Here is a 23,303-nt window from a genome sequence, read left to right as displayed (position 1 = left end):
TCATTATATATGGGTTCCCACGGGTATGGTGTGTCCAGGTTTGCTCATGCTACATCCCCGGCCTGTTTTATCACCGTTATCAATGGCACACGGTGGGTCATTAGGAAGGACAAACAGCCCCGTTTCCTTTTTTTGGGGGGGGGGGTGGGCAGACACGGTGACACAAAAATCAATGCTCGGTTTCCCATGAGCACCTAATTAGGTGGACACTTGGTGCACTGTTGAGACAAAATGCATGAAATGCATGAAAGACACCCTCAGAGCTGATAAAGTGTCCGAGAGGTGAGGAGGAAATTCAGACGCGACACTTGTGGCCTGGCACGGGCAGTCTCATGCCCACCGGACGCTTGGGCAGTTCACCCTGAGGGGCAATGCTTGCTAATCAGGTCCGCTTTCTTTCTCTAACAAACACCCCCTATTGATATTTATAATTCATAAATATGCATGGGGGCTGGTGGTGTAGTTGGTTAGCACTTTCGCCTCACAGCAAGAAGGTTCCGGGTTTCGAATCCCGGTTCAAACCAACCAGGGCCTTTCTGTGTGGAGTTTGCATGTTCTCCCCGTGTATGCGTGGGTTCTCTCCGGGTTCTCCGTCTTCCTCCCACAGTCCAAAGACATGCAGATTGGGGTTAGGTTCCTTGGAGACTCTAAGTTGAATGGTTGTCCGTCTCTGTATGTGGCCCTGCGATAGGCTGGCGACCTGTCCACGGTGAACCCGCCTCTCGCCCAATGTCAGCTGGGATTGCCCCCCCCCCCCTCCCCTCCGTGACCCTCAAATGGATAAAGCGGTAGACGATGGATGGATGAAATATGCATGGTAAGATATTATATTATGTTGCGGTGAAATTTTCATCAAGTTTTCATCAAGTGCTGAGTGGCCGTGCAGAAGGCCGTTTTGTCAAATGTTTCCAACCGAATTGGTCTCTCACTGGAATTCCTGAGCATTCAATAAAAAAAAAAGGGGGAAGAGGGTGGGTAAAGAAAAAAAAGAAGAAAAAAAATAAAATGTGCAATCCTATTCTATAACCTGTTAGAGTGACACTTGCGAATTTCCACAGTGGACAAGGTGGCAGTACAAACGCAGATAGACGCAGAGGAATAAAAGGGCCTTCTCATGACAAACTTTCTGGAAATGTCAGCCTTTCATGCTGCTGAGAAGACCCATTTCATATCTATTACAGCAGGCATTCTGTGTCCGATATTTCAGATTTCCGTCCTCCCCGCGCCGCAAATCCTCTGCCAATCTTCCGCCCTCAAGAATCTCTGCCAGCCCCGGTACATTATTCCCCCTACCTCCTCTCCCGCTCTTTTGATGTGACAGAACAAACCGCGACCTATTAGGATTAAGGCTTTGAAAAGATCTTTGAAGCCGCTCAAGGTTCGTTTAAACCGGGGAATGACAATATGAGCTGTGGGGCAGCAGATGCTGAATGGAGTGATTGCTAGTCCTCCTCAGCGAGCTCTGCTCCGCTGTCACACAGCACACAAACCTGCACGTGCACGTGCACCCGCGCGCGCACACACACACAACTCACTGCAGCCGTCCTTTACCCAAAGCACCGCAGCCGTCTTTTACAGTATATGTTTTGTGCTCACCAATGCAGGTTTCGGTTCAGCACTTTTCCTTTTTTGTTTGTTTTGATGTGTTTTGCTGTGAATTGTCAGGGCTGAGTTTGGCTCTGCTCCCTTTTGCTGCATCTGAACTGCGGCCCAGGATGAAAACAAGACAAACATTACAATGCTGTGAATTTTCTTCTTTAATGATCTATTTCTGTAAAGGGGAAAGCCATGTCAAAGGCATCGTCAGAGGCAGGATGCTCTAATGTGATGGGGGGGGGGGGGGGGCACAAAGGATGTGGGCTGCTGGAAACGGAGGTGAAAGTGGACGACAAGTCGTAAACCCACTTGTGTGTGTGCTAACGATTGGCTGTGTGGGTGAATGACAGTTTTGTGCCTCCTTAAAATATAATGGCATACTGTGGGAGTGGTTCGTCCAGCTGAAAATTAACAGTTCAAGGTGACTCACTTTTTCAGCGCAAATATTCCGAGAAAGCGCACACGAATTTTATGCATTTCTTCTTTCTTTTTTTTTTTTAATGGCGTCTCAACACTGACAGTGCATCTGATGCTGCTGGAATGATGGAATGCCACAGTGAGAGCAAATGAAGTCAAAATGACACCCTGAATGCCGCCTATACACTTAACTTCAGTCGCACAGACATGGCAGAGTGCAAATACCACCGCCATGCATCTCCCTCAATCAAAGAAAAGAATTCGGCTTTCTTTTATGGAATCACTCCCCCGAATATCTCCCATCATACCTGCCTCGCCCCCCTGAGGTGGCCATGGACAGATGCGGCATCAAATATTCAAACCGGGGTGATTTCTCGGAGAGATTTCTCGTGGCAAATTTCACAGGGGCGATCCCTGTTTAGATATTCACGCGCCCCGGTGTGAGATGTCGCCGAGAGACAGTCACCACAGACAGCCAGTCGGTGGAGAAAATGAAGCCACGGGGGCACGCGGGGTAAAGGCTTCTCGGTGCACAGTCGGAGAGACTGGCTCTCAGGGAGCTGCCACCATGGAGCACACGTTGATCTGCCATTGCATCTTATCTTTGTGACTCTAGATTAAAATGCTCAACATTGCCCCCCCCCCCCCCCCCCCCCTCTCTCTCTGCCAGGCTGAAGGCCTTTCTATATCCCTGAGTGGAGGAGCTCTAATCTCCCCATGAAGTAGTGGGAGCATATCACTGGCAGAAGAACGCACAGTTCTCGACGCAGCGAAAAAAAGAAATGGGGAGCTCAGAAATTAGACAGCTTAAAATCCTCCCCATCTAAAGAGTAACTTGAATGATAAGCAGGTTTGATCCTCGTTCTGCATATTTTGATGCTGGCGGTTGTTTTTTCGCTTTACCGCTTGCTTTGGGCTGTGAGATTGTCTGACTTTTTTTTTCCTTCATTTTTTTTGTACCCCTCCTCTCCCGCTCTTTCTTTCTTCTCCAGGCGCTGTTATCATAATCCAAACAATTGGCTGTTGTGCCTGCATGTATCCCTCTTGTGGGAAATGGCTGGGAATCAGATCCTCCTGGGTCTCGTTTCAAGTCCTGTCCAAATGAGCAGGGAAGAGTTGAGGCTCTGACAAAAAAACCAAAAAAAAAAAACCGGCCAGGAATAAAAGGGGGAGAAAGCCTGGGCAGACAGACGGATGAGCCCCGGGCTCCAGGGCTTTGACTTTGGCCAAACAAACGTTTGTTTTTCAAAGTGTTTTTATAGTCGGATGGATTAAGGCGGATGTGGACCAAAGCCCCCCCCCCCCGCTCCACCACCCCTGCCCATCCGTGGTCTTGTCAAGCGGTGCATTCAAAAGAGGGGGCGCACCTGTTAGGGGCAGCCCAGAGGAGCAGGACCAGGATGATATTGCTCGGGGCTTTGTGGGTATCAGAGTCAAAAACAAAGCTGACAGCCAGGGCTCATTCATCTTTGATGTTCATTGATGAGGAAACTGGTGGGCCTCAACAGGGCATTGTTTCCTCTAAGTGGTGCCCATTGATAGCTAGAAAGCCACGTTTGTTTTTAGTCTCTGACGGGTGGAGCTAATTTTAAAAGGCTTAATGGTGCATTTAACCGGTCCAAAACACTGTGCTGTGGATCCCCCCTTGCACCATTGGCTCGGGGCTGTCTTCCCGCTTCCTAAATGGCCTATAAACAATAATAAAATGCTAATCGTGTGTGAATGGCCAACACCGGTGGGCCTGCGTGTGTCGTCAAAAATCCTGGGCTCTTCTGAATGCCTGCTGTGACAAATCTATATCCAGAAACGGGGGCTATTTGGCTACGTCTTGGCCCCTGTCCCCCACCTCTCCACTCTCTTTGTCATAAAACCCTGGATTGCCTTCATAAAGTGCATTTCTCTCGCTATTGTTCAGCTAATCACATCCTCTCCAACAAATTCAGGATGTGACAGGATAAGATAGGGGACATTAATGCCATATCGCCCCATCAGAAATTATGAAAATGCTTGGGCGGTGGGGAGGGCATCTCGGGAGGAAATAGAAATCAATTTGTCGAAGTTCCATTTTGTATGTTGGCTTGAAAAGAAAACAGTCATTTCCCCTGCACGTTATCTACCTAAAATCCAATTAGAATCAGGTTAATTTAGTGCCAACAATTTCAAAACGTTATCATATTGTCCTATCGGCTGATGTCTTTGAGTGCTCTCTGTTTGTAAGGTGTAACTGTTCAAATTTAATCACGTCAGATACCGTATCTGACTGATGCATGATCTTGGATATCACTGGCCCACTGGGGAATGTAGAGAAGGCACATTAATTAAATTCCCAATTATAATAAGGGTACAGTGTGGTCCACCTTTGAATACACCGGATGTGACTGTTCTACAGATCCTTCTTCATCAATGAAACGGCAAATCATAGTTACTCTTATCTTAACCTTATTTTCCCTGGGTTTTTTTTGTATTATCTCTGTGGGCATCCACACATCTCCATTCTACTGGGTGCAATATTCAATCAAATTAAAAAAAAAAAGAGAAATGCCCTCTTGTGCATGAAGTGAACACTCTAGAAATGTAAAATATAATAGATTCCTTACAGTAGGTAAACTACGCATGATTTTGACGGTTTGCACGTTTCAAATGTTCCACTCCGCGCGAGGACTGTTGGAGGTACATGTTCATAATTTACCACTATAAATCCTTCACACATGAATATGAATGTGTCCCCCTCAAGAGCCGGGGGCCGCGTATTGTTGTGAAAAATCAAGGATTCCTGCCTTGTTTCGGCGCAGAGGTGTATTGAGGATGCATAGCCACATCTTAACCTAAATAAGAGTCTCTGTTTACACCTTCAAAGCGCTGGAAGAAGACGCTCTCACGCAGTTGCCTTTCCCCTCTCCCGCCTGATTGTTTGCAAGCCTGATTCGCTTGGATTCGTAAATGATAGGCTCATATAGAGTCCCAGACTTTGTTTACGTGGCCGCGCATTGGCTGGCTGCCTCCTTAAGCGTGAGGAGATATGCAAGAGCAATCAAATATTTCTATGGCTTGTATAAATGATGGTGGATGGGAGAGGAAGTTTGAATTTTTCACTCCTCATTTGTGGTTCAATTGCCAGAGTGTGTATTGCCTGCTTTTCCGGAAAGAAAATAGATGGCTTTGTCACTCAGTATGCATAAACTGTTGGGTGTGTTTGTTGTACACTGTCAACGGAAATGATAGCAATTCTATTTGTCTTGTGCGAGGAAGACATTGTTACAAAGTCTGAATAGTGTTTTTCATGAAAGGGATTGTTTGTCCATTGTGAAGTTATTTTCCTCAGACATTATGTGACATATCTGCATGAACCCCTTCAAATGGCGATAACCCCCGTCACGATGGGATGCGTTAAGAGGAAAACTCGACGTGTCCGTGTACACACATACACCTCCCTTGTTATCGGCTGAACTCAGTTTACTGTTTGGCGCGACGTTGTCCTGCCATTCCTGTGCACAGTGTACACATTTGAGAGGCACAGAAAAAACTTGATACAAGTGCTGGTAATTATGAGACACTCGCCCGACACCAATAGCAGGCCACCGAGATTACAATTTGCCTCTTTATCTCAAATGACAGACTGTCACACATGCAGCCCGTTCGGATCCACCGTTCGCAGCCTCGTGTCATTCGGCACTTGAACCAAACGTATATTTCTATCACGACGCGGGGGGATGGCGTCCTCCATTCGGCGCAGAGGAGGTGTGTCGTCTTCTCTGTTCACGGGAGAGGGTGAGAGACGGGGTGGCAGTGGCGGTGGTGGCGGTGGTGCGGGGATTTCTTTTTTTGTTCACTCCCCTCTCTAACTGGTAGTGTTTGACTTCCCCCAAGCCAGGAGTGGGTAATTCTGGAGCCCTGTGTGAGGTTGTTAGATCACTGAGGCCCAAGACAGCACCATTCTTTGCAGACCCTTGACAGCAAATATGTGGTAATGATATTGTCTCCTGCTGGGTAATAACACACAATTCAGACTGCCACATACTGCAGTCGCCGGGGGGAGAAAAAAATGGAGGGGAGAGGGGGGAAAGAATTACACTGAAGTACTGGAGGAAAATGACAGGAGAAATGTCTTCAACCTGAAGTGCTATATTGAAAAAAAAATTCACTCCTGCAGGACACTGCAGTGGGAAGAACAGTTTTATTCTACCCTTCTCAGAGTGATTTGGCCCAGAATACGACGGCCACTGCTACCTGGAATTGGAACAAGGTGGTTTGCTCATGCAAACAGCAATTTCTGAGGGTTTATTTTCCTCCATCCTATATTTTTTTCCCCCCAAAAAATCTGTATTTTTCATTTTATTTTTTCACTTGGAGAAATGCAGATATGATAGTCTGGTTCCTAAACACTAAATACTGGGATTAGCAGCTCTGGCTGTTTGACAAAAACCATGGCTTCAAATGACCAAGAAACCCTTTGTGTCCATATTAACACACTGCATAGTTAGCGTTTAGCATAATCAGCATTTTCTTACCATGGAGACCTTCCATTGTTAACCAGACCACACTGGCAGCTTCAACCTTGACCTTTGTGTTGCTCCACTTGGTACTCGGCTTGTAACTGTCAACGCCATCCATCACTGGCCAATCGGGTCCCGGGATGGGGGCCGGTCCCCCTGCTGTACTGTGAAATTGTGGCATGTGATCCTTAATGCGCGTGAAGTAGACAAGACCTTGACACAATGCATCAATCTTCAGGGGGGGCTCCTCTGGGCTAGTCTATTAGCCTCCCGCTGTGCCCCTGGCTGCCTGGGTTTATTCCTAGGGAGAAGTTGGAATAACGGTGTGATGTCCGCATGCCTCCAAGACACCAGCCTCAGCTCAGGCCAAGGGCTGGCTGTCAATCAGCACACTCCGACAGGATGTCATGTGTCTAGCATACCGTATCTGCCGAGGCCAGCACACAGCTGGTATACTGAGAAAACATGTTTCTTCCCTTTATTTCCCCCCAAAGAAAAATAGCCAATGACAGCCATGGGGGCTATCTGGGCATTCCTGAGCTCCAAATGAACCCCCTCTCCTCACTGTGTCAAAAATGATCTTCTCCGGTCTCCACTGCTAGTGTCCATGATCTTAGATACAGACATCACCTCTCTATAAAGTGTACGTGTGTGTGTGTGTGTGTGTGTGTGTGTGTGAGAGAGAGAGAGAGTGACCCCCTCTCCTTATTCATACATTTGACTGCCAGAGCAGCATTGTGCAATGGGCTAAAATAAATGAGAGCACCGTGAAAAAAGGGTAGCCTTGATACGGCACGGCTGGGTGAAAAAGGGAGGCATGCTGAAACGCAAGAATTCATCTTTTCTATCAGCCCCCTCCGCTCGCGAGTTGAACCAGGTATTCAAATGGGTTCAATCTCCGCCGCTCAGATTTGCATAACACAGACAGATGAACTCAAGTGATTGAATTGGGGCTAGGTGGAGTGAGGGGGAAAAAAAAACGGGGAAGAAAATGAATTTCCAAGTGAATCAGGAAACGATGGAAAAAGGCAAAGGGGATATTACTTATTTTTTCACACTGAAATAATTACAGAATTAACCTTTCTTTCCACTGTGACAGCCCCCTAAAACCTCTTTATCACAATGAATTTGATGCTCTGGAAAAAAAACTTGACTGAGTGATCGGCAGTACACATATTATCACTACAGTGGCCATTTCCTGTCGCCGCCAAACCCCGTGTAAGTTTCACCACTGCTCTTTGCTGGTCAGCTGATCTGCACGGATCGCCTTAAGCTCCTCCATGTTTTGCTGTCCATCAGTGATGTAACACTATCACCCGTGCACCCTCCCCGTGGCTGGCAGTGACCACTATAGAGTCGCAACACTGCAGGAGGGGAAAAAGCAATTTCATGGTTCACTTTGTGGTTAATGTGCTGCTGTAATCTTAAGAGAGGCCTGTCTTTTTCCTTTTTTTTAGTGTAAGTTTCACAGAGTAAAGTATTGGACTACCGTAAGCACAGGCCAATTAATCATTGGGTTAAACGGTGGCAGGAAGCCATCCGCTGGGAATGGGCCACGGCCAAAGTGTGTGTCTATTAGAGAGTGAGTGAGTGTGTGTGTGTGTGTGTTTGGTTGAGTTCTTTCAAAAGGAGTGAGTCTTTCATTTTGTCGGTGCCTGTGCTGACATCAGCTGGTGTATGTGTATTCACCTGAGTGTGCAGTGTGTGCTTTTACGTGGGGGTGTGTTCCCCTTTTTGTATATGTGTGTATGTGTGTGTGTGTGGGGGGGGGTGTGTTTGCTGTGGTCACACAGTCAGGTAAGCCTCTCTAATTGCTGCAAGGTGCATTAGCAGTCAGCCACCTCTCTCTCTCTCTCTCTACCTCGCCATGTCTTTGTTTTTCCTCTCAGTGCCAGTCTGTGGGCCAGAAGACAATCAGACCAGAAGGGTCATTTTCTGCAAGAGCTCACCTCCCTCCTCCAAGCCTCGCCGCTGACAGGCTCACGCTCGGCAGGAGCCCTAAATTAACACTTGACGTCCGCGAGGCTCAGCCCTGATGAGGCCGCGGAGAGACAAAATGTCACAAAACAAACACTCCATCATTTTTGCTTCATTTCCTCCAGCGGCGGAGAAACACACTCACCTGGAGGGCTGGCGAGGGCTGCGGTGACATTCAGACCCCCCTCCCCTCCATCTGCTGCCGTGGATCAAACCTGTTGCCTATTGGCCAACGTGTGAGGCTGAAGGAAGCAGGAAGTGGTGATCAGGTGATCCTTATCAAGAGGCAACTGGATCGTTGGACACCTGTTGGGTTTGGATTTAACCATCGGTCACCCCGATATTTACTGTAAATTTATTGTAAATAGTGTGAATTTAATTTAATTTAATCTTATTTTATTTTATTCTATTTAATTTAATTTAATTTAATTTAATTTTGTTTTATTCTATATTCTTTTTCTAATTCTGTGTATATATGTTGACTGCTACATGCACCTTAATAACACCAACAACAAAAAAATCCTCTAATTTACCTGTTACCTACCTGGCAATAAAACAGATTCTGATTCTGATCAATTAGCAGAGCTACATTTTGCACGAAACAGGATTCATACTGTACGTGGCGTTCAAAGTGTATTCTTCTTGTCAACATGTCAAATGACAAATACTTTTATGCCTTAGAATTTTGTTTGGGAAAAAAAAATAACCAACAACTTTATTTCCATGCATTGGAATTGCATTCACCTCTCCGTCGTTAGAAAGTAGATGATTTGTTTTCCGGAGCACACCAACAACAACCCCCCAACTGACGACGAGCACAACACTGGGACTCAAACGCCGCAGAGTAGCATGATACTATTTGAAGCCTACTTCAAATACAGTGCCCCCAGCGAGTTCCGACAGCGCCAGTGTCTATTTTATTATTTGCTTTATCTCTTTGTTGCGTGAGAGTTTATTTGTTTACATGAGAGGGATTGGAGGTTTGGTGATCTGAGCAAATTGCGGCAGAAAGTACTTCAGATGGGAATGACTGTAATTAGCGTGCTCTTAAATGTGGAACGCTCTCCTAATGTTTTTGTTTACGGGGGGGCCGCTGATCTGTGACTCGGTGCGGGGGCGGCCCACGGGCAGGTTAAAATCACTTGTCGTGCCAGAGATCATCATTATGAGCTTAGAATTGGTCAGTGTTGAGGGACAATCGATGCGGCGCCAGGAAGACACTCTGCGACCAGCCTATGCTGAGAGAGTTTGTGTGTGATTATGTATTTATGGTGATGTTTTCCAGAGGGGATAATTTGAAAATGTGAGTGCATTTGTGCGAGTGTGTTTGGATGTTGTCATGGTCATGTTTTGGCTTATATTTGTCCTTTTTTTATGCGTACCAAACTGCCTTTCCCTAATCTCTGCATCTACACCCGAGCCTATGCTCCATGACACTCATTAAGAGTCAATTAAGAATTTGCCAGTGTGCCCAGTTATTCCGGCAGTGATTATATTTCACTGGAGGATAATATCCAGGTAAATTAAGATTTCTATTTAATTCAGGCCTGGTTGTCGCTGCATCTCCATTTCACATCATGGAACAATTGAGATCTTATCGTGGATTAGAGTGGGGGGATATTACACCTAATTTAAAATATGCACATCTGTGACTGCGCACACAGCTTAAGCAGCTGCCGTGATATGGTGAAACCAAAAGAAAAAAAAAGAAGAAAGTGAGCGAAACAATTAGGCGCCTCAGCCACAAAACTCAAAAGACTGTGAGATACAATTCGTCGAAAAACTGGCAGAGGAATTCGGGGTGGAAACACTGCCTCAGAGAGTTCTCGAGCGAGACGCGGAGAAGGAGACACGAAGGAGTGAAGAGGAAGTCGGGAAACACTGAAGAGGGGGTGCCATGGTAGTCAGGTGACAGTGTGACAAAGTTGGGCTTGTTCAACATGGAAATCTTCCCAGACTTCCTCCCTCCTGCCCTCTCTCCCTCCCTCGGCAGCCCCCGTAGGGCCCATTGCGAAGCGCTAAGCTTCAGCGTCTGAAGTGGCAACACTTGAGATGGTGAAAGTGACAACATCTTAACATAAGCTGAGGGGCTAGAGTGAAAGTCAGTGTGAACCCCCGACCAACCTCTCTTTCCAGCCACATCCTTCAATCCCGCTCTGTCATCCCTCTTAACACCCCCCCCCCCCCCTCCCGCCCCCGCCCTCGCCCGCCATGCAGTACAGGGCTGCGTGGTCACTGCAGTGACTGTGCAGCTGTGGCGGCTTGGACACGGAAAAGTCGCAGGTGCAGAGCGAACGGGGCGGGTCGTGATTGGGGAAAAATGAAAAAATAAAAGGTCAAGGGTTGAGAAGAAAGAAGGGATCTGTCTCTCTCTCTCTCTCTCCCTGTCTGTCTCCTCTCTTTCAATGTTTCACTGTCGTCGTCGTCGTCGTCGGTCCTCCCTTCCACGTCCAGTCACAGGTGCCTCCAAACAGAACTGGAGGCATGTAATCCGCCCAAATCCAGCCTCTTCCGAGGAGTGTAAAACCAGGAATGTTCTGTGGGGGTCACTGGATTAGACAGAATTCATGGTGGTAGCTTGGCTTGAGAGGCGGAATTAGAGGAGTAGGGGAAAAAGGGAGAGGAGACCGGACTGGTTTTGTATTAAAATGAGCTTACCAGGTGGTCTCCCTCCCAAAAGTGGACACAGTGTGTCAAGTAATCTGAAAAGCCCCTGGGTGTTTGTTGCTCATTGGCCAGAGGCCTGGTAAAAAGAGAGAGCGAGGCACTGAGAGAAAGCGAGAGAAAGAAGGGGTGGTGGTGGTGGGGGGCTGGCTAGGGAGGTGGCACTGATGTGGCCATTGAGGCCTCAGTGAAATGTCTGTCAGGCTTGGTTTACCACAATCACAGCAGTGATTAGGCCCCTTTTGATGACAGGTTTAGTTTTCTGTCCACTGGCAAGAAAGTGAGAATGGACAAGAGAAGAGGGGTGGGGTGGGGGTGTTGGGGAGCAGGGTTGGGTTGCATTGGGAGACTTTAGGGGTGGGCGTTTACGCACTGTTGCAGCAAAACGGGAGGGGTGGAGGAGGAGGGTGGGGTGTCGTGGGGGGGGGGGGGGGGGGGGGGGGGGGGGGGGGGGGTGGGGGGTGTATATTAATGTCTTGCACCAGGGAGCTCCTACGTAATTTCCCAGCGGGTCGCGGGGTCAGGTTTGTATTTAGTTAGTGGTAATGATCTTGTTAGGGATCTGAATGGACCACCGTCTAAGCCCATTGAGGACAGCGAGTGTGCCTCCCCATCCCCCACCTCTGCCTGCCTTGTGTGGGCTTACACAGCCCGTGAACTGTGATTAATGGACTTCCAGGGCTTAATAACTTGCAAAACAGTATTAAACAAGGGAGGCCCCGGGACAATCGGGGAGGCTACCCAGGCGGAGTAGGAGGTGGCTGTAAACAGTGCCCGGCAACAATTGCAATGCATGGAATTAACTGAGATGGGCCACTCACAATGCTACAGCTGGCTGGTGGCAGGGAGCCAGGCCTGGGAGAAAGCTCCACTGGTGCTTCCAGGTGGCCCAGACCGGGCCAGGCCTTTTCAGTTTTGTAAGTGTTAAAAAATAGAAGGGGAGAAAGGCCACATTTGTGATGGGGGGACAGTGAGAGGAAGCCATTGAGCAGAGACAAGAAAGAGATTAAAGAGCACAGAGAGTGATAAGCAGATAATGGGGGGGGGCACATTCAATGGAACAAGTAATCCTTGACATGCAAGCACAAATATGAAGCCTTTTGTCTCTTGTGTCTAATTCAAGCCAGAATGCGTAAAGTGGCCGGTCAAGAATGGGGATCCACACAAACAAGTACGCAGGGACAGATAAAACCTACTCATCTGAGCGCGCAAACATACACAAACACACAGGCATGTCGTCACCGGGCCACCCCCCCCCCCCCCCCCCTCCTGCTCGTCTGACATTCCTTTTCCCCACCCCTGTGCCCTCTTATCTGGAAACAAATGATCCCAGCATGGAGACATGAGTAGCGATGTGTTCGGACCACCCTCCACTCTTGTCACAGATCTCGTCCTTCCTCCCCAGCGTCGGTGTGTGCATTTTATGCCTCTATAATGTGTCTCAAATGTGCAAACATAAGCAATGGGGACCACTTGTGCCGGGGGACAAGAACTTTTTTACGGACAGGACATCAAGGCGGGTCTGTTTTGCCAGAATGCTTCTGTTCAACGGATGTGCGCTGGATTAAATCAGTAAAATGAAAACTTGAAAATTCAAATGTTTGTTCTGTTCACGATTAACACATTTAGCGTCATTTCTGATTGACATTGTTGATGCAAACACAAAGCCAGTCGGATTTTTTAGCAACTGCAGAGAAAATAAATACTGGCATGAAACAGCAAAACTGCAGTGTGTGTTGTTGTATTGCAGGCAGTTATGAAACAATTTGGAAAGCATTTGTATAAAACATGAACAGGTAGTTTCTACCATTGTGAGGAATCTCAGATAAATATTTAACAATGTAACAATTGTTTTTATCCCTTCATTTCTTAAAAACTATATTTATATTTAGCTGTAGTATTATCCTGACATACTTTAACTTTAAATGTAATTTAAACATATTTTTTGTCATGCATTACTAACAGAAATCTAAATTATCCACTATTGCTAAACATATAGTTTCAACATGTTTGTCTAAAAGTTAAAAAAAAATCAATAACATAATCGCACGTAAGAAAAAGCAGCACATTTACGAGGCTTATCTGTCGCTGCTGTTTGACATTCTCTCCAGTGTGTTTGGTTTCTGTCGACAATGACTCATCTCCAAATGAGTGACACCGGGGTCATCCTAATCTGCTTTTTCTTGCAGATCACAGACGAGTTTGGACAAAAGCAAACTTGTCCATTCGATCCGGTTATGGGAGTCCAATATGCGACCCAAAATATTTGCCCAGACCCTTTACTTAATCGGCGGCTGAGAGGTTATTCAGCGACACGCTCTGATGCATGTCATAAACACTGCTAAGACTCATATTCATACTCAGATTTCATACAAACACAATATTAATGTGTATTACTATTGTTGTTTTTCTTTAAGTATCTAAAATTATACAAAATTATGACATTTAATGTGTGTGTGTATGGGAATACATGCTCCTGCATTATCTCCCTCTCTCACCTCACAGCTGTCGCCCATACTACCCCACCCCACTCTCTTGCATCAGGGTGTGGGTGCAGTGGGGGCCTTGGCCCTGACTAGGCTGAGGAGGGATCCACTGCTGTGCTAAGCCTCTGGCTCCCTGCTCCCCCCCCCACCAACACCACCTTGCATCATGAATAATGGAAGAGAGAAATACATTTATCTTTTGATAGCCCCGGCCCCCTGGCTGAGACCGTTCGGTCTGGCCCAAACCGCCGCAGCACAGGGCTGAGGTTTCTGAACACCCCTCCCTCCCCCTCCCCAGTGCCACCCCGCCCCTGATTGTCTGTGCTCCTTTTGAAGTTGGCCGCTTCTTAGTGTCCTAGGGATGGGTAATCAGGCTTGATTTTGGAAGGGTCAGGTCCATCGTTGGAAGGGGCGGTCATCCCCAAGTTCGGGGGCCGAGGATGGCTGCGCTCATGGTCCGGGCAAGGATTATTGTAATTTCATAAGGGAGTTTTTTGAATTTAACAGACACAAAACAAGTAGACGGAGGGAACAACTTTGTCATGCTTAGAATACTGTGGGAGGATTATGCAAGTGGATTGAATAATGCCGAGCACCAGACAATGCTCCTGCCATTGAAAGGGGAAGCCTTGAGATGATAAAATTATTAACATCAAATAAGACAAAAAAAATATCCAAGATTGGATAATAATTTTTTGATAAATAATATTTGTTGAAACTCCAGCCTCAGTGATGTCTGTGCCCTTTGCATACATTTCCTATGAACTCAAATGTGGTTCAAATTATAATGGCTTTCATTTATTTTACAAATAAAACACACAGGCACAACACGACTGGTGCACTTTAAAATAAACTATTACTGTTACATAATTGTTACCGAAACCAAAACTAGATATTCAAATCAAACAATAACACCGTGCATGTCTGTTGTTGCTCTACTTCTGGTAAGACACTGTGATTTCAAATCAGCCAGGCCCCTTAATGCGCCGCGTATCTGTGCACCATAATGTGGGAATAACACCGGCGTCCTCTGTTTAACTAGGATCAGGAGGATTTCGGCTCAGCCTCCTCGCCCTCATTGCTTACACATCTGTATGCGTGGGCTCCGGGGAAGGGAAGTGCAGCATGGATACCTTAACCCTCTGTTTGTCTCCAGTGATTTAGGGCTCAGACAGCCCTCGCTGTGACACCTGCAGCAAACAGAAACGGCAGAGGGACTGAATCCGCCTGCGGTGGCTTTGACAGTCATTTGACGCTGAATTTGTTACACTCATTTGTTTGTTTAAAAAATAATAATTTACACAATAATCAGTTATTTTTTTTGCGTTAGCGTGCAGAGTATTAAACAGGTTTATGTACCTGGAGGTATTGCTTAACTATATTACATTATTACAATACTTGTTTACTATGCCTGGGAGGCATTTGACTCAAAAACTTCCTGAAGAATATCCTAAATATTTTTTTTTATGACAGACATTCTTATTTAATATAATGCATGCAGTTACATATGACACATAACACTTATTAAAATTGTCTTTAATATAAATAGTTTGGAGCGCTAACTATCATCCAAAACATGATTATCAATTAATTTTTTCAAAATGTATTTTAACAATGTGTTTGATAATTTTCTAATAAGATTTTAGAGCATTAATGTTACAGTATAGTGCCATGTATAGATGAGAAATATATTCCTTTAGCTGCAACACGTTGAGATTTGTTTTAAATGTAAAGTGCATTAAAATAAAATGTATTATTATTACGTATATTTACACAATTACAATCTCAATAGATGTACTCTATTTCCCAATGGCTTATGCGACGTTTCATCAATCAAGTTTTTCTTATTTTTATTGTTTACTTTCAGGTTTGTTTGTGCGATGACCATAAATAAGAGTCAACAACCGCAGTATATATATATATATATATAGTATATTTCTAAGAAGTCAAATATTTCATGTCACTAACTTGTAGTCACATTATCATGCAACTTAAAAAACATGGGGAACAAAACACACTTGTGAAACACTGACATCACTTTTTGAGCCAACAATAACAAGTTCAAGCACACACTTCTTCCCAACATGCCCCCTCCCTCCCCCTCTCCTGACACACACACACACACACACACAAACACACACACACACACACACACACACACACACACACACACACACACACACACACACACACACACACACACAAATCTCTTTCTTCCATATCCACACACACACACACACACACACACACACAACCCATACGTCACCAAACCCCTCTTACCCACCACTCCCCTGTGCCCAAAGCCCAAAGCCTTCAAGCCGCCCCGGGCTTGTGTAGTCATGCGTCAGTTGCCCGGTGTCGGGGATGAGGCCTTGCTAGCCGTGGCTGTGGCTGGGTCCAAGCCAGCAACTCCTCAGCTCCCTGCTCTGCTCTATGGAAGGCAGAGAAGCTGAAAGCACCATTTATCATCACTTGTGTGGGCAGCATCACCACGGCAACGCTCAGGCTGGCAAATGCCACTGCTGTGAATACTAATGAGGCTCTTGGCAGGCCTGTGTTGGCGTCAATGGGGCCAGGGTTGTACTCTACGTGTGTGTGTGTGTGTGTGTGCGTGCGCACGCGCGAGCGCTGGGCTCTAGGAGGGCTACAGTAGGGGTAAACAGTCCAAAGGAAATCAATTAAGTGTTTCCACAGTGTTTGGCAAGCACTCTAATCTTCAGCACCACATTTTAAAATACGGACGAAATCTGCCTTTAATACCTCCTCTGCTTTCTGCATAACAATAAACAAGCGGGCAACAAGAAACAGCCGAGCACAGCCGAGCTTGACTAAGTCCTCCAGTCTCTATACTTTGAGAAAACACAAGTGAATTCATTATTGCAGAGTTCCTCGGCTTTCTTCGTCTGTTCCTATACGTCTGAACTTTGTATCATGAAGCAAAATATGAATGATTTCTTCAGCGTTTTCCATTTTTATGCACATGATGTTTAATAGTCAGATGGTTTGAACTGACAACGGCCAAGTGAATCTCTGAATAGAGGCTGCAGGTCATTTGAGCTGATGTAATAAAGTACCAGCAGTGCTCCGACATGAACTGGGGCACACCTGCCTTTCTGCTATTGACACTGGCTTTTAGTTTCAGCAGGACCCTCTCACATCACCTGTCAGCGATGCTCTCTCTCTCTCTCTCCCCCTGTTCCCCTGCGACTCTCACGTTGACGCTGTGAATAAATTGGGTTGGAGCATGCCCCGCTCTGCTCTTTATGGATTCAGGCACTTTGATTGAGCAGGGATCTAATCAATTCTTCAGCGGTAGTGAGACGCCAGAGCAAAAAATTATTCTCGGGCAAACCCTTCAAACGACTTGCCATTAATTTGCCTCTTTACTGGCACTTGTTTGCTGGGAACGAGATGTGTTTTGGGCTTTCACTGTCTATTAGCGGAGTTGTGCTCCTGGGATTTTCATGGGCTGCTAAGCTTAGGGTGGGGGGGGGGATGTGTGTGTCCCTGTTTTGTGCACAAATCTGTTTACGTCTATGTGAACTGGGGGGTGATTGGGCACACTATGCTTGCTCATCCTTACAGAGTGACTTATTAGTGCTAATTGGGAAGGACAGTTCAAACAAGCACAGAGGAGTGGTTGTCACACAAGCGTGACATGAGTGCAGAGAGGCAGGCAGTGCCGGGTGCTGTTCCCGGCTTCAGCCTCCCCTTTTCCCAAACCCGGCCCTCCCAGTGTCACCTCCTCCCTGTCCCCCCCTGTCCCCCCCCTCCTGGTTGTCCCTGGCCTCCGGCCCGGCCCTGCAGAGTGGCCACAGAGTGGGCTCTTTGTCTGGACACGGCCATTAGCAGTCAGCGGACTTCAGAAATGTGAGCAGGACAAGGCAGTGGACAGAGGCGCAGACAGAAACACGGCTGTCCGAGACACTTAGGAAGTCAACAGCTGACGGAAGGGCCAACACAAAGGAGGAGCTGCTGAAGCATGGGGAGCGTGATCTGCATAGAATATAGACCTCCCTCCTCTTGTTTGTGCACTTTGTGGAAAGCAGGCGCAACATGCAAACATCTACATGCACCCAGTATATCCATAAACACACATGATGTGCTTTTGAAGAAGAGGCACATGCACGCACACACACACAACCACCATTAGCTGGTGTAGAAGTAATAATATAACAGCAGAGGCATTGCCTCTGCCCTCCGAGTTAATGACGAATCAACCGGTGGTGTGTCGACACTAAGACCCCGTCCAGGAAAATACTCCATACTTTTTTTTTTAGCAAAAGATGCTAATTCCAATGATTATTTAGGGCCATAAAAGCTGCAATTATATTCCGCATAAACTGATAGAAGGTATAAGCACCAATTAGTAACTGGTCATTATCTTAAGCATTTGTTGCAGGGAGAGAGAAGTAATAGGCAACCATTCGGTAACCCCTGCTCTGAAAAATGACTGCATAGTGCCTCAGTAATTAGCGGAGCTTGTTTGCCTTTATTCTTGAAAGTGGGTTGTATTTTCACTAACCTGCATCACGGCTTACTTTGCTCGCAGTCACATTTCCCAATTGTAGAGGCAGCCTTGCTATTAATGGGCAGTACGAGGACAGTGCCGTATTTTAATCATTTTTATTTGGTTATGACAAGAGGGAGCTTTCAGTGAAGTGGTCTTTTCTCCGGGAATACTTTGCATTTTTATGCTCCTGTACAGGTGCTATGTAATACATCCCCCCCCCCCCCCACCCCCCACAGCTATTTCAGAAATAGACACACGAGATGAAACCAAATATTGGTTTGCGCCAAATAAGCCGAATTTCCATACAAACACGCGTCTAAGGCCCAAGCTGAAAGTGGCGATATCATGACAATAATAATGGAAAATTCCGGAATATATTAACCGCACTGTGTTCAAATGGTATATAATGGCGATGGCCGAGAGTCGGTGCTGTGTGTGTGCTTTCTCAGAGCCACGTCAGCGAGGATCACAAGAGCTGTATCAAAGCACTCGGCCACCATGCGAAATGTCTTCTCTCAGCAGGAGGTCGCGGGATTGTTGTCGGCATCCCAACTCTCTTTGAATGTCAGCCTCACTAACAGGGCAGTTGGTCTACATGGCACTGCCGAAAACACGGCGACACTTTCAACTTTTTTCTTTAATTCCACCCCCCCACCCCCCTCACTTTAGGCTCTGTACAGCGCCCCCCAGTGGCAAAGAAGTTGACAGACACATGCGCCATTCTGAAACAGATTCACTCCATCCGGGGGAGGACACGTCGAATTGTGTAGGTGGACATGTGTTGCGGTGAATGTCGGGTCAGCGTGTGTTATTTAAGGCGGGTGTGTGCCGTGGGATTTCTTTTTTTGTTCACAGTGACACATACAGGACTTGAGGAACATGCAGCCCAATGCGCTGCCGAGTAGCGAGCCAGCTGAGCACAACAGCTTTGCGCATAAATCAAGCGCACCCAAACACACTGCGCCTGTCTAATAGATGTTTAACTAAACCCCCTCATTTCAAACAGTTTGACCCCAGTTCGCTAAAACACAATGTGAGAACTCCCCGAGGATTAGGCCCTGACCTCCCAGGGAATGGAGGGAATGGCCCACACTGGCTATAAAGGAGCCTGCCATTGTGCCGTCCAGGCATGGGGGAGGACAGTGTGAGCGAGATACATGCCAGTGGGTGGAGATAGCGTTGTTGTAACGACATCTTGATGGAGCATCTTTCCCACCCACCGGAGCAGCACCGGCTCTGTATGTATTTTAATGAGGCTTTGTGTCTGCCCACATATAGCCCCTCCACTGACAGGGAACGTGTTAGCAACATGCTCACCCTTTGTCACAGCACCCAATCACATAATCGACTGGTCGGCGAGATTTATTCCCTTGACTCTACGTGTGTGTGTGTGTGTCCATATGTGCAGGGACGTAAATAGTAAAGACTGACCTTTTACAGACACGGCACTGCATAGTTGACATAGGTTGTAAAGCTGCTGGAGTGAACTACAAAACCCACGGAGCATTTGAGATTGCCTTTACAGACCTTGTCTGTGTGTGTGTGTGTGTGTGTGTGTGTGTGTGTGTGTGTTCGTGGCTGTTTGTGTGGGTTTGCGAGCGCACAAGCATTGTGGCATCTAAAATACAAAAATTCTAACTATAACAAATCCAAATTTTACAAGAGCAACAATGATAGAAGTACTTGCAAAAGGCTTGTCCTGGAGATGAATTTGCCTTTCAAATTGTAAGATCAAAATAATAATTTTTTACTTTTGAAGAACAGCCCTTTCATTCCAAAGTGCCTCTATTGAGCACACAGTGAATACGTTCATGATGTTTGGGGGACGGGACGGGGACGGGGGGGGGGACGACAGAGGAGTATGTGGGTTGGGTGATTTTATTTTCTTAAGCGGGGATATGGCAGGGCTGGAGGATCCAATTGTGTGCCAGGATGCAATTCAGATTTTATTTTCTTAGTTACTGACCTTGATCGGGGGAACTGCAGGGTCAGAGCCTCTCCAGTCTCTATTGTAGGCTCGAATAGAATGTTAATGAAGTGGTGCACTGAATATTAAAATGCAGAACTGCTTTCAGCACCCAGTCAGACCGCTGTGGCATGTTGAGTGTTTTGGCGGCAAGACATGCCGAGTTCTCCTTGCTCAGAGTCTGCTTGCTGACTGGAGAGAGGGTGGGTGGGGACACTGAAGCCATTCCACCCATTTGTAGCCGGGTGAAGATTTTGTCTTCCTCCCAGGACACTGTAAGCAAAGTCTCACCAACCAGGAGAGGGAGGATGTGAATGAAAGTGCCGGGCTGGGCCGGGTGAAGGTAAATGTGTGATTTGTAGGTGTGGGCAGTGGGTGGCTGCATAGGGGTGTACCCCCGGCCCACAATTGGGTGCTGTGTGATCCTGAAGGAGTACAATGGTCCATTTAGGACGCACCCGGTGCCCCGGTCCTCCACGCCGGCCCCGGAAGTGCTTCATTTTGTTTCGGAGGACAGCTGCACAGTTCTGTTTGTCTTCCCCGGCCTTTTGATTGGCCTGGCGTGCTCGAGAGGGCCACGAGTGCTGATTGTTTTCGAACAGAACCTGGCATGCTATCAGCTGGGAGGATTGTTTATTGGGCGAGAGGCAGGACAAAGTCAACAAAGAGAGGCCACAGGAGCCAACGCCGGCTTTTGGAAATGTGCAGGGACGGTCTTGTAAGGAACCAAGCTTCTACAGAGCACCTCTAAGCCACTGTCAAATATTACACATAGCAAAACAGAGCACTCATCTCCCTATAGTGCAGCCACCATCAATGGCTTTTGTAGTCAAGTATTAGCCACAATGAGCCGGAATGGGCTCCATAACATCGGCGGCCATCGAAGGATGGATCGCACACGGAGAAGCATGAATATTAATTATTACACAAACAGAGTTAGTCAGTCGGGGATAATGGACGGCTGTATGACTGCAAGTGCTCGCCATGTTCTCCAGACACTCCTGAAGCATTTATGTGCACCGTACTGTAAACCGGGTTCATATTTAAATTACAATGTTAAAGCGAATGCAGAAAAAAAACCAAAATGTATGGAGGACAATTGCCAGCTGTTTTACCTTCAAAATTCCACACAAAAGTAGAAAGTATGATAAGAATAGTAAACTGGCATCATTTAACGCACACGTCAGCAAACACAAGCCATTATTTCCGAATAAACCTAATCACTAGTTAGCAGCTGCAGTGACTGCTGCACTGTCTACCTATCGCAGGACGCTTCTTATTTAACGTCACCTAACTGTCAAACTGAGTTTCACCTTGTATTTGGTCTCCAAATGGAGAAAAAAAAGGGGGTTATCCTTTCTGAGTTGGGCTGAATAGAACACATCCCGGAATTCATTTAGCCATTCCAATTTCTCTTTCATGGCCCCCTGCGCGGCGTCCGCCTGTACAAGGATGAGCGAGTTGTGGCCTCGCGCTAGCCTCCATCTCGCTGAAAGAGGGAAGGGAGAAAAGGCAGCAAATAAACAAACACACGTCTTGGAGTTGCTTCTCCTTGCCTCTCCACCGTACTCATTTTGAAGCAGCTGTGCGAAGAATGTCAAAAATTCAGAGTGTCCTCTTTTTATATACCTTTCTGTCAAGTATTCCTTTTTTCCCTCAGGTTCAGATGGAAACCAATGTCTGATGACACATCTGAGGTACTCTAAAACGACCCGGAGAGAAAGGGAAGAGCAGGAGACAAAAAAAAGAAGAGGAAGGAGACCGGTGTGCATGCGTTTCCCTCTGTGCGACTGTGTCTTACTGTGCATCTGTCGCGTGCATGTGCATGTGCATGCCTGTTGTGTGTGTGTATGTGCGTGTGTGTGTGTGTGAAGATGGTGCAGATGTCCATGCTGTGGCTGCTCCCGCGCGCCGCTCAACACGCCTCAAAAAGAAGGGATTTTCCCTCTTTGTTTCGAATTTCACAGGCCATCCAAATGGGCACAGGCGTGCTCCCGAAATTAAATAAATAAATGGATGTATCAGTGGCCAACATCTGCAGATTATGATTAGCATTTGGAAATTGCGTCCTTGAATGAGATTTGGATGTCGACTGTCAGTCTCCTTTTATGAGTGCGACTCCTATTCCGGGGGAAGTAGAGGGTACCGCTTTGTCCCTAAATTGGCGACAATTTGGAGAGAGAAAGAAATCCGCTTCTCCGTCTCTCCCCTCTGCCACGTTATGATGTGCCGTCTGAACAAGAAAGAGACACTATTAATTGTGCTGAATATGAATAGCGGCATTTGGTTAACCAGTTTCAAAGGAAACCGGCCCAAAGGAACTTCTTTTCCTCTTCCTTCCCCCTTACTGTCTGTCCCTGCTTTTTCTTCTCCCTTTATCAAGATTTTTTTTTCTTCCCTCTCTAATTTTACACTGAGTGAGCTGGCTGCTTTAGTGCGGCTGCATTATCTTATGTATTCAGCTTTCAGCTCCTCTCCCTCTCCCGATGAGGCGAGGCTTAATTGGGCTCTGGCTTTAAAGTCTGTAGAGCTCTCCACTTGCTCATAGAAACACATTCAGGGGCTGCTCATTCACTTCGAGTATGTGTTAGATGTACAAATATTATTTACTTTTATACTCCAAATCAAAAGGCACACACTTCCTGCCTCTCTACGCACAGTCCGCGCTGGAGAATTCGCAGTTCGGTTCACTTTTTCCTCCCTCGTCAAACCGCATGACAAGAATGTGCCGCTGCTTCATAACAAAAGTATAATTCAAAAGGACTGCTCCATTACAATGTAGTGCTGCTGTTGATAAGGAAATATTAGCAACCCTTTTAAAGGATTGTAATTCTTACATTGCCATGCGGTGGTGCAGAGGCTACTGTGTTTTTGTTTTTTTAAATAAGAAAGAGACTATTTTTACCTCAACTCAGCTGATTTATTGCCAGCGCTGGTAGTGTTTAGCATTTTAGTGCCACATTTGTCAACCACAATTCAATGTTTGTGTATTGATTTTATTTTAATACATTAAAAAAAATACTATTATAACAAAAACATACGGTGTAAGCCAATCCACAGCATAGCACATTCTTGAATGCGGAAAAAAATTAAACACACACTCAAAAATTAAACAGACGACAGAAGTGGAAAATTAAGGTTTCACCTCTTAGAGATCAGGCGAAGGAAACCGGCTTTGCATGCGCCCACAC

The 23,303-nt window shown here is 46.5% G+C and overlaps 1 long non-coding RNA gene across 1 annotated transcript in view; it reads right to left on the bottom strand.

Moving 5' to 3' along the window:
* Window positions 1–14,524: 14,524 nt before the first annotated feature.
* LOC118286345 overlaps window positions 14,525–23,303 on the bottom strand; it is a 46,136-nt gene continuing 37,357 nt past the window's right edge. The window contains exon 3 of the long non-coding RNA XR_004785370.2: window positions 14,525–14,823. This is a non-coding gene — a long non-coding RNA (uncharacterized LOC118286345). The remainder of the gene's footprint in view (window positions 14,824–23,303) is intronic.

This window comes from Scophthalmus maximus, chromosome 15, assembly GCF_022379125.1.
Source record: "Scophthalmus maximus strain ysfricsl-2021 chromosome 15, ASM2237912v1, whole genome shotgun sequence".
Classification (NCBI taxonomy): domain Eukaryota; kingdom Metazoa; phylum Chordata; class Actinopteri; order Pleuronectiformes; family Scophthalmidae; genus Scophthalmus; species Scophthalmus maximus.
Note: the sequence above shows the minus strand (reverse complement) of the source record. Positions and strands in the feature narration are given on the sequence as shown.